The sequence below is a fragment of the Haplochromis burtoni genome, unplaced genomic scaffold (assembly GCF_018398535.1).
Source record: "Haplochromis burtoni strain Fernald_Lab_line unplaced genomic scaffold, NCSU_Asbu1 Contig_35, whole genome shotgun sequence".
In the NCBI taxonomy this organism is placed as follows: domain Eukaryota; kingdom Metazoa; phylum Chordata; class Actinopteri; order Cichliformes; family Cichlidae; genus Haplochromis; species Haplochromis burtoni.
The window spans coordinates 48,627-60,523 of NW_024582396.1; the positions used below are offsets into that span (position 1 = coordinate 48,627).

General features: G+C 40.1%; 2 non-coding genes across 2 annotated transcripts; both read left to right on the forward strand.

Annotated features, from left to right (window-relative positions):
• Positions 1-11,305: 11,305 nt before the first annotated feature.
• Positions 11,306-11,379, forward strand: trnai-aau. Its single transcript has one exon. It is a non-coding gene; the product is annotated as a tRNA-Ile (tRNA).
• Positions 11,380-11,673: 294 nt separating this feature from the next.
• Positions 11,674-11,745, forward strand: trnaq-cug. The gene has a single exon. It is a non-coding gene; the product is annotated as a tRNA-Gln (tRNA).
• Positions 11,746-11,897: the final 152 nt, after the last annotated feature.

Here is an 11,897-nt window from a genome sequence, read left to right on the forward strand (position 1 = left end):
TTGAAAGAAGTGGTTATGACATGAATGTAAAATAATAATTTCGTTAAGGCCTCGGCACAGAGAGCTGTGATTATTGTTAGCTCAGTGGTTAGCATTAAACAGTCATTTGACAACACTGAGCGAATAGCTTTGCAAAAGATAAAATAGTAACAGAAAAGGGAAAGAAAGTTGAAACACACAAACAGTTTGTGCATTCCTCTTATACACAAACAGTGCATCAGCAGGATCAGGCACTAAGCCCTACAGCCTCTGGGGTCTTGTCTTAAAGCATGAAAAGCACAGGTACTTTTTTACCCAAAAAAGATGAAAAGGAACATTTTTTTTAAAGGTCGCTGCACAGACAAGTGCAACTTGTATGTGCATGCACCCATGAAGACATGCACATGTATGACACTTCCTGAAAAGGAGTTACAGGTGTGACGGGTAGCTGCAGCTGATTGACATCTGGGAGGCCTCACCTCTGCTAGTTCAAATCCCTGAACTGAGCCTCTCGGTCATGTCTGTGCTTTTTGGGCTTTTTTGATGCAATTATGTGAGAAGCAGCTTCTGTGTTTAATTTTTGCTGAGTGAACCTTGATTTTATTAGCACCAATTATCAGATCTGCACGTCTGCTTTGCATACGTTCAGTTTATGAATGCAGCTTACTAACCAAGCTAGCTTGTTACCTGCTAATATAATACTCCAGCCTCTCGTGCAAATATGGCTATGTTTGGCTCTGAAAACATACAGCCATGGCCAAATCCTAACGTTGAGGTTTTAAATACAGAGAGTCGTTTTTACTGAATGACTTTCTGTGTGTTGTTTAGAAAAATTCTCTTTAGTGTCAGTGTCAGAGGAATATTTGCTAATTTCTAGTTGTGTGAATACTTCTGTTAAATAAATAAACTTCAGTTTATTTTACCTTTTGTTTGGTAAAAGTCAGACCAGATGCCTTAAGGGAAGAACAGTAAAGGTCTTAAAGGACTGAAGCCTCATAAGCTTTACACGTCACACTGCCACCAACTGCCTGAAAGTGTCTTTTTGACTTGTTGTTATAAGATTGAATGATGAATTAGCTGGAAACATGGTCAGAGTTGTTGTTTCAAGAACCAATTATGGTTCAGTGAAACTGGTACTTTTAGGGCTTTAACCCAAGAGCCATGTAAATCTACTGGAGCAGACTGCTTGTTACATGGAAGTATGCCTCAGTCATACACACAGCTACTCTTATAGATCAATTCGAAAACATTAATAGCTCTTTTATGATAGCACATATTCTGTCTCCCCATGCCAGCATTAAATTGCCCTAGACCCCACATGTGAGAGTTATTCTGCATAGCTATGGCTGGTTAAACGTTCCTTTGAAATCCAAAAATGGATCCATTCAACAGTTCAGGTGGTAGTTTGGGGATTTCTATCAAATCCAGTAAATTCAGGCTATATTCAAAATAAACAGCTGTATATATGTAAACACACAGAAAGATCCTGATCATTTTGAACAAGACCCATCACGTTTGCACTGCTAGAAAACTGTCTATGTTGTAACTTCCCTGACACAAAGTCCTGCACTTTGACTTGTGGCCACCAGCACCCCAACCAGAACTATTAATACAGACTGCACAAGTGCAAACGCTCTCATGTGACCAAGTTTCATTTCATCGCTTCTGCTCCAACAGTTTGCCACTCAAACGCCATTTGAGCTTGCAGCTACACCACCAGCTATGATGAGTGACTTCCACACGCATCGCCTTCATGACTTCTCTAAGGACTGGAAAGTTGAAGGGAGCTCTTTGATAGGCCGAGCGTCAAGTCTCAGATATCGCTTCCTCACTCATGCAGTGCCTGTGCCCAATCTAAACCCAGTTCCATTCATTTGAACCAAAAACAAATGAAGATAAGTGCCCTTGCCAAAAGCCTGGCAGCAGAATGACACCACGAAATTGTTGGAAGCATTTTGGGATGGGGCTATACAAAGAAATCAGCAGTGACTGACGGACACTGCAGGCAAATTCTGCCCACCGTGATATTGTTGCTTAAAAGAGTGGAAGCTTCTGGCACAACATTCATGCACGGAGAAATAAAGTGAGTGAAAGTTTCCAACAGCACAACTTTGATAGTTTCATAGACACATTTTTGGCTTCTGTTCTTCATCCTTGTAGACACGATTGGAATAGAGTCTAAAAAAATAAAAACAATCAACCATATACATTCACATATATATCTACCAAAGATGGGGCAAGATGGGGTTAAAACGAATCACTAAAGAGGGAGTGCCCATAAGAATACGTGGGTTGCATTATATTTAGTCCATATAAACAGGAGAAGGGGTGATGTTTGAGTTTAGCTCCACCCAGTGTCGCACAACTCCATTGATTTTTTTTTTTTAAAAAGGCAAGTCAAAATAGATTACTAAGATGCGAAAGTTGTGCTTTATAGCAAAATCCTCTTTGCCACAGAAATAAGCTTCAGGTTCAGCTGAGGTCTTGGTTCAGTGTCACTCTCTATAACAGGTGGATGCAATCAACACACTCCTCTAATTAGGACAAAGGAGCTCAGGTTTCAGAGCAAAGGATGCTGTAGATGTTAATAATAGCTGTTTTCCTGCTAGCTGGGGAATCATTGCAGACAATTTTTCCTGGAAAAAATTATCTTCCTTCTAGGGACATGAAAGATTGAACATGAAACATCATAAAAATTAGACCTTTAACTTTAAAACCCAACAAAGTAAGACCTAGAACTGCAAGATCTAATGAAAGTTATTTATGCTGCTTTAGTGTCACTGCCTGCCAAAAGGCCCAGTTCGTGTTGTTAGTAGTAGTTAGTCAGTGTCAAGTAGCTTTTCTGTGTTAACTGGTTTCTGCTTTTATCCAAATTTCATTACTTCAGAGTAAAGTTCTGGTCTTCAGCAGTGGGTCTGAAAAATCTCCCACTGCAGCCATGCAAGAACTGGCACTCAGCTCCTGAAGCCAGTGTGAAAACGTCTTCACAGATTACAGAGAAACACACTGATGCCTCTTCATGTTGGGGAGAAAATTCTTCTTGCAACAGCTCCAACAAAAAAAAATGTTTTAGCCTCGATAGATAGTTTTTCCCTTCATAACAACTCAGAGTAGTGTGAATTTTTTATAACTCGTCCACACAGACATATATATAAGAGCATGGCCTGTTTGATAAGAAGGTGTCTAAACACATGCTGTCTGGCAGGTCCCACCTCCACTGCTTCATGCCATTAAACTGCAGCACTTCACTGTATGTGGAGTTTGTGCTTTATTCCTCCCAAACTGGTTAAGTCTGATCCGTGATGATCATCTCTGGAAAAAGGAAACTCCAGCTCTAAACAACATTTTTCTTTGAATGTGTTAAAATGCCTCACTGGGAGTTTATATCAACAATAATAATGACAACAATATGACTTTTTTTTTACTGGTGTGTGAGCACTTTTTGCAAACTTGCAAAAAGGTGCTTCTAATTTGCATTTGTTTTAAAGTCAGTACAGCATTTCCCATCAGAAATGTTAATATCAACTAAGAGTAAAAGGTGCAGTGATGGTGAATAATATGTAAATTTGGTTTCCCCAGCTTTTGTTTTCAAGGCAGCAGCACTCAACAAATGTTATGCAAAACCTGATAACCCAGCACGAACTTCCCAAGAGCTACTTGTGATGACAGGAATGTTTGGCTAAACCAGTCTTCAAGTGCCCCCATAAATGGATTTGTTATGTGGCTGTGAAGGAAAGTAAATGACAGTCGGCCATTCTTGGTCCTCTCTGGTTTTCTTGGGAAGCTTTGAGATGTGTTTGGGCTCCTCATCATGCTGTATGAATCCTTCTCCACAAAAAGATGAAAAAGACCAAATTTTCTGAAAAATCTTCAAAGTGGGTTCACCTTTAAATATGGTATGTCTCAGCTTACCCTGCATGAAGTCATTTAAAGGCACTACTCTACAAAAACACATCTGAAGCATATGTGAAGGTGTTGGTGCCTGTACTCCAAGTGCACACAATCATTGGCAACCACCAATGTTCCCTCTAAGCTGCGCGCGTGCGCAATTGCGCACTGCTGGCACGGTCTCTGCGCACAGAAAATCTGCGATTCGCACAAAAATAAATCTAACCTGAATTCAAATTAAAGTAAATACGTTAACAATTCTGTTTTGCAGTGTTAGTCAGTAAGTGACTGGCTGCTCCCGTATGGGATCAGAACGATGCCACCTTATCCCACAGTCCAGCCAATAATGCGATTCACATTCATATATACGCAGCTAATCAACGTCGCTGACAGGCTATGACAGCGTCCTTATGTGCCGACACCGGTGTTTTAGCTAGCAAAGCGGCGTGGCTGATGTGGAGTGAAGCCACGTTAATGACAACGTGTACAACCATTGGAGATGTGAGCAGGACAGACGGAACAATTGACGGACAAAGTGTGGACTTTATACCAGTTTTTAAATGGTGTTGATCGGTCACGTAAAACCAGAGTTATGATAAAAATATCCGCAATGTTTGTTTTTTCCTGAATACTGTCGTTGTTTATATTTGCTGCGGGAAGAAACTGTAAAAACGGCGTTTTATAAGGAAAACGCTCGAAAGCGCTCTCCACCTGTGAGCAAAGACAACCCCCCTCCCCCAGCCTTTCCTGTTGGTGGAAAAATGTACTATGTGGACCAATCAAAAACTTATGTGGCAACATGGCATTTATTGTTTAGGAAGGAAGGAAGTTTTAGGAGAGACGGCGGTGTTTTGAGATGTGAGAGATTTGCGACGTTTAGGGCAAATCTTGTGTAGTTAGTGTATAGTGTAGTCAATAGTTCTGTTGTGTGTGTCAGAACAATGAGGCGACTGCTGAATGTTACAGGTGTTACAGCAGTGATACATCTCCTGTTGTCAGGCCTGCAGGTATCAGGCTGTTGTTCTCCTTTTGTTGTTCTCCTTTATCTCATAGTGGACATAAATTATTTTTTGGAGTGGCACAAACAATTTGTGTGGCATCAGATTTGATGCAGAACAGCTGATTGTTCTGTGAATAGTTTGAAATGTTTCTTTTAAAAAAAACCCGCCTTGGCTGCATTTTTAGGTAAACAGCTGCAAAAAACGTTGTTGTTTGCATAACTCAGTTACTTTTTTGAAGAAGTAACTATATAATTAATTGCCCAACATTGGTCATTATATACTGTATTTTGCAGACTGAGTTACAGGACTCTCTCCTAGACCACAGACTCAGACTCGTAATACAAGTCAGAGCAAAAAAGAAAAAAAATAAAGTTGTGTTTTCAAAATTGGAGTTCAAGTTATTTTTACTTCCAATAGCGTTAACATACTACACAGGTCATGAACAAGATTTGTTTTTTAATTTTCATTGTAAGTGGGCTAAAGCAGTTAATTAAAAGTAGTCTAACATAAATGTAAATGCTGTAATTTGATTATTTTAATAAACCATGTAACTTGGATGGATTCGATGCTGGCGTGACCACAGTGCACACGCCTAATGTTGCTCACAGTGGTCGAAGTGTCCGCTCAGGGAGTTTGTTCGCTCAGACACACAAAAAATTAGCGGGAGCATTGGTTACCACCATCCCTACCTGCCATATTTGTCCCACCTGTAACTTTGTCTTGTTCCCCAACATGAAATTAAGTTCAAAAGTTTCAAAATTCTGGAAAAGATCTTTAATGTAATGAAAGTTATCACAACAGGACTCAGATCCAGAAATGGAAGCTTCAGTGGAAGCGTTGCAGTATTGCCCAAGCTGACAACTTAAAATGGGAGCTTTTTATTCCATATATTTATGCTTAGAATAGCTTTGCATTATTCACAGTCCAAAATAATCCTTATTTACCCTACACAGTGACCGGTGTAGGGTAAATAAATACATCAGTGACCTCCTGACCCAGTATGAACCTTCCAGATCCCTCAGGTCATCTAGATCCGGTCTTTTATCAGTTCCCAGAGTCAGAACCAGACACGGAGAAGCTGCATTCAGCTTTTATGCTCCTTATATCTGGAACAAACTCCCAGAAAGCCTCAGATCAGCTGAAACACTCAGTTTATTTAAATGCAGGTTGAAGACTCACCTGTTCTCAGCTGTATTTGAATAAAGCACCAAATCCACACTTTTAAGCTTAAATTTCAAAACTAACATTTTAACTACTGATTTTATCTACTGTTCTAATTTTATCTGTTTTGATTTTATATGCTGTTTTGTTTGTTTATTTGTTTGTTTGTTAATTAGTTAGTTTGTTTGTTTGCTTGTTTTAATCAATTTTAAATCATGCTTTTTATTTGTTTTTGTTTCTAATGTCTCTGTAAAGCACTTTGAATCACCTTGTTGTTGAATTGTGCTATACAAATAAACTTGCCTTGCCTTGCCTTACACTGGGTCTTGATGCAGCTCCGCGTAGCGCCTCTACTTTTAAACAACTTTCTTCCTATTGGCTGTCCCTCGTAAACAGAATGACCAAACAGCAGGTAGGTGGGGCTTCTGCGCTCACAGCCAGAACTGTGTGCCTGCGATGGCCATACTTAGTATCTCTGCTCTCACTGACATCATACAGAGCCAATAGCAGAAGAGCATCTTTTTTTATGTATATTTAAAAAGCTGCAAAGAGAGTGAGCTCAGGTACACTTAACCCTGTGATAAATCTAGCCAAGTTAAGAGTCTTAACCTGTTCCAGCACTGTAACACAATATTGGCTATTAAATAATCTGGTGGAGTGTCTGCTATTGGAGTAATATAGACCCTGCTTGTGCATTGAGTGGTCAGATTACGAGTTTGATTCAACACAGCATCCCTGTGTGTCACTGAATACACCCACTAGGCCACCTTGGCTTGTGTGTCAGACCACTGATGGCAGCGATGAGGGGTGGTGAGCATTCACAGTCACTGCTTTGTTCAGTACTTTTCCACTGACTGAGACACCAGGCCGTGCACGTGTATTTGTTTGTAAGCCTTGTGTGTCTGCCAGGGGAAAAAAAGACAGGAAGCGTTGCTGTATCTTATCAGCCAACCAGAAGAAAAAAGACATAAAAAACTGAGTAGGCTTTAATGAAGAATTGAGGAAGAATGTAATTAGAGGATTACACAGTCATACAGGACTTTACCAGAGCAAATCTGACAGAGTTACATAGCAGTATATCATGTGTTTCTGTTTTGAGGAAATAACTTTGGAAACACAGACATCTGAAGTGAAAGCAGAGGTGTGGCTCTGCGATGGGTTTTAGATCCTTCATCACCATGTACTGGTGCACTAGGGAACAAGTCCCGAGCTGCTTCACAATCCTGACCTCTGATTCATCAAGTAAACTAGTACACAAAGGATGCTGCACAGGTGATCAAGCCGATACGGGTAAAAGCATGCAGATGCACAAGAAAAGAGAATTTGAGTCATGTGAGTATTTGCATCAGGTGCCAAGAGGCTTCCAGGAACAGCACGTCTGATTTACAGGGGCTTAAAAGACTTTTTTTGTTTTTCTAGTGATTACATATCACTCCATCAGTAACCAAACAGGATTGGTGACTTTGTTAAGATAAATACATACAGATACATCGTTATATAATCTTCTATGCACATGCGGAATTGATCAGACGTAACCTTAAAACTACCTGCCTAATGTTGATTAGGCGACCTTGCACAGCCAAAATTGCTCTGATTCCCAGAGCTTGGGTACCGGACCTCTGGGTGTGTCCGCTTTGACGTTTGTAATGGATCCTTTGTGGATCTTTTAGGTTACAAGCGTAGGCTGTATTTAAAAGGTGGACATAGCTACTGCATTGTCGCCCTTTGAACTCCATATTCTGTGGTCTGAGAACAACTATTTTGCTATATTGATGATATTTGATGCCAGGTTGTTCGAAGCCGCTTACATAATCTTACCTCTCTGAAATAGTTGTGAGTCTGAATCTGTGTTTGAGGTATTAAATGTTGGCTGTGATCTATCCCAATTAGAAGCCCTAGGCACACAATGTACCAGTTACTCAAAGAGAAAAGAATCCCGCCCCACTGATTACATAATAAGTGGACTTGCCATGTTTCATTTTGTCAGATGACACCTGCAAGCTTCATAAATTTCTTACATCATCTTTAAAAAGTAAAATCATATTTTAGATTTAAACCTCACACCTCGAGAGTTATCCTTTTCTAGGATCTGTGCAATTTCCTTACTGATTTAAACTATGTATGTCCCATTGTTGTCTGTGCTTATTATCTGAGGTTTGCTGTTCATGTCTACTTTTTTTCATTGCACAAACAAGTGTGTTATACCAGTTTTATATCTATTTAATTCAGTTTTATGAGTGTTTTCATGAGCAGGATTTGCAGGAGGTTATGCAGTGAGGATTAGAAGAGCAGAGGAAGTGAAGATGGAAAAGGTAAGTTTGGCAAGATGGTAGTGAGACCTGCTATAATGTATGGATTGGAGACGATGGCACTGACAGTAGACAGGAAGTTGAGGTGTAGGTGAGGATGCTAAGTTTTTCACTGGGAGTGACCAGGAAGTGACAAATAGAGGAGATGTAGAGGGCTAGTGTGACAGAGGAGGACAAGGTGAGATGGGGAGCAGATGACCTGTGGTGACCCCTAATGGGAGCAACTGGAAGCAGAAGAACAGGAGCATATGATGCTTTAAACGGTTTAAAGGTTTGATAATCTTTAATGAAGCAAATAACCAAAAATCTGTATTCAGTACAGTTAGAAACAGCATGTTAATGTTTCGTTAATGAGTTGCAGTCTCATTTAAATCCAGCTCCGTGTTTATAATCAAACCTTTTGACATTTTGGAACAAATCTCCATCTGCAGTCGTTCCTCATTTTTTCTGCCGTTTCTTGGATGCTGCTGCCCCCTTCTGGTGAGACTTGGAGCCTGTAGTTCTGAGAGCAATAAAAAATGAATTAAGAACCACATCAATATGTGCGTAGCCCTTTGCTCCTCTTCAATGTCTGATATCTCAACCACATCTCCTGTAAGACAACAAACTCCCAGTTCAAACATCACTTTTACATTAAACTGTCCAAATAAATAAATAATAAACCACCTTTGCCCACATCCATCTTTGTCACTTCTTCCACTTGCTCGTCACCACTGTTGTCATTTTTTTCCTCTTCATAGTCATCTTCATCATCCTCCTCCAGTCCCCAGCTGTTCTGCAGCCCCTGCCCCACCTGTCCAACACCAGGGACTGGTGTGGTTAAGGAGACTAAGAACAAGGACGTGAAACACATTTTCTTTGTTGCTATCAATTTCTTTCTCAGCATTAGAATAGCCTAGCCTAAAAATCAAACACAAGAACAAAATGCCTATAGCTTGCTAGCTTCTGATTGGCTGCTCCTTGTAAACAAAAGATTTAAACAGAAGGTATTGAGGAATATCTTTCTAAATTTATATGGCATGGGAAGAAATCTAGACTAAAGATACAGATTTTACAACTGCCTACAGATGAGGGGGGCCAGAAACTTCCTAACCTTTTATATTATTACTGGGCTTGCCATGCACAAATAATCTCAGGGTGGTTACATTCCTTTCTATTCTTCTTGGAGGTTGAAAGAGGAGTTAATAAATAACTTCATTGTGTTCAGCTTTACCTCAAGGAGATAAATGCGATCGTCTGTCTGCTGTGAAACATTTATATACAGTATACTGTCTTCACTGCCCATTATAACAGTTGCTGCACAATTAAGAAGTGTTTAATATGTAAATGAGCGTTCAACTATTCCACTGTTAGTGTAACATGATATATGGATGTTGACAGAAAGCAGAAAGGCAGCTTCGCGTTCTGCAAGCTACCCTCTCATTATCCGACAATTAAAAGTTTGGAAGTGTCCGTCTCGTGAAAGTGAATCTCCAGACGGGCAAACAGTTGGTTATACAGGAACTACCACATCCCAGGCCCCCTGTACCCCGAGCTTTAGTTGGCTGTTGGCTCTTTAAATAATGTCTGAGCGCGACAGAAAAGGTCTCACTCAGACACACGGTGTCGTCTTCTTCTCCGGTCTCACTAATAGTTAGTCTAGAGACACAAACACCCACTTTCCATGATTACAGGCTTTCCCCGACCCTGACGTGGGTGTGTCTGAGAACCATTAGACCAGTGCTTCCAAAAGTGGAGGGCGCTTGGACAATACTCACAAGGCATCTAATTTTGTGTTGCTTTTCAATTGCCTTCATCATTTCAAATGTTGATAACTAAAAACAGTATTTTGGATTTTGTCTCACTGGTTCCCTTGGCCAGAGTTTATTCAATAAAGAAAGAAACTGAAAATTTTACATTAGTCTGAGTGATTCATATATTTGGCTGGTGAAGACTCACAACTTAGGAATGGACAAAATGAATACAGCCAGGAGTGGTCCTAGCCTGTTTGGTGCCCACACACTCCCTCTGTTGTCCCCTGCCCCCCTACCCCCGCCCCCCTACCCCCCGACACACACACACACACACACACACAAAACATATTAAGGATTGCACATTGACATATTTTATTGTGAAAACTGTTGTCGAAACCATACTGGATTTAACCAGATAAATATTTTACATTGTGAGAGATAGAGAGTATCCAAATGGAATCTTTTCTCTGTTTTTCTAAACCGAGGACCTGATGGCTTTGACCTTTTCTTGTCCATCTTCCATCAGTAATTTTGCACTCCAGTATCAACACCCAACTCCACAACATAACCTAACAGACCTACACTTCAGTGCACAGATTAGGTTTGTAGAGGTTTTTTGTTTTCGTTTTTTTGAGATTTCAAACAACTCAGGAAAAATAGTTAACACATAATGGGCTTGCACTGACAATATTATGAATGAAATGTGCACTATTTGGAAGCAGTATGCCCCCTTCCCTTTCGACAGGTTCAGTTTGAGCAGCAGCAGCAAGGGGGCGCACCGAGGGCCCTCGCGCTCACTTTTTGCATATATGTGTGTGATAAAATTTAGTGAGCAACTCTTATTTTTAACTGGAGAGTTAAGCAAGGTTTATTAGCTTTTACAAGAAAACTACAAGGTTTTGCTGATTTGGTGAAGGGTTTTCTTATTTGTGTGTAGAGTTTTGCAAAAATAGCCAATAGTTACAAAAAATGTGCTTAAGCCATCAGAAAAAAATGTAAATGGTTTAAAGCTTTCAGCACATAACCAAAAATCTGTAGTCAGTACTCAACAGCCTACATTTAAGTGTGAACACCAGGGTGTAGGACCAAAAGTGATTTAAAAACTGATTTAAATGTGATTTCGCATTAGCGGTTTGAGTGGTGTTCTAACATCCGCCACAGAGGTGCTATGTAGCTGCCATTTGTTATGAAACGTGTGAGTTATTTAAGTATGACTGATAGGCAGATTCAACGTGGCCGGTTAGCTCAGTTGGTTAGAGCGTGGTGCTAATAACGCCAAGGTCGCGGGTTCGATCCCCGTACGGGCCAACTTTATTTTCTTTTATGTTGTTTCAAGCAATTCGCTAATACAAACATCTGGTCATCCGGCAGTTTTCTTCCATTTATCGAGGTTTTGTTCGCATGCTAGTCCATATCGGGGCTAGCTCATCACAAGTATGCTAACTAACTTCAGCTAACTTGCTTAATGAAGCAAGAACATTTTTCTTTTCTTTTTCAGAAAATCTGTATCGTTCTCAGTGAGGAAAAGTAGTTTTATAGACTTTAACGAAATGCCATCATGTTGTCTATATCGATCAAACCTTCTCATTGTGTCACAACGGTGGTTCCATGGTGTAATGGTTAGCACTCTGGACTCTGAATCCAGCGATCCGAGTTCAAATCTCGGTGGAACCTAAATTTTTACTTCTCTCCAGCTGCTACTCCTTATCATTATCATAATTGTAAATGTCTTCCATTGACAACACGTGCTTACTTTAATTAGTTTACACATTGAAACGATGTTAGGATATTTACAGATTCTCAGTTTGCATTTATCATTCATAAAA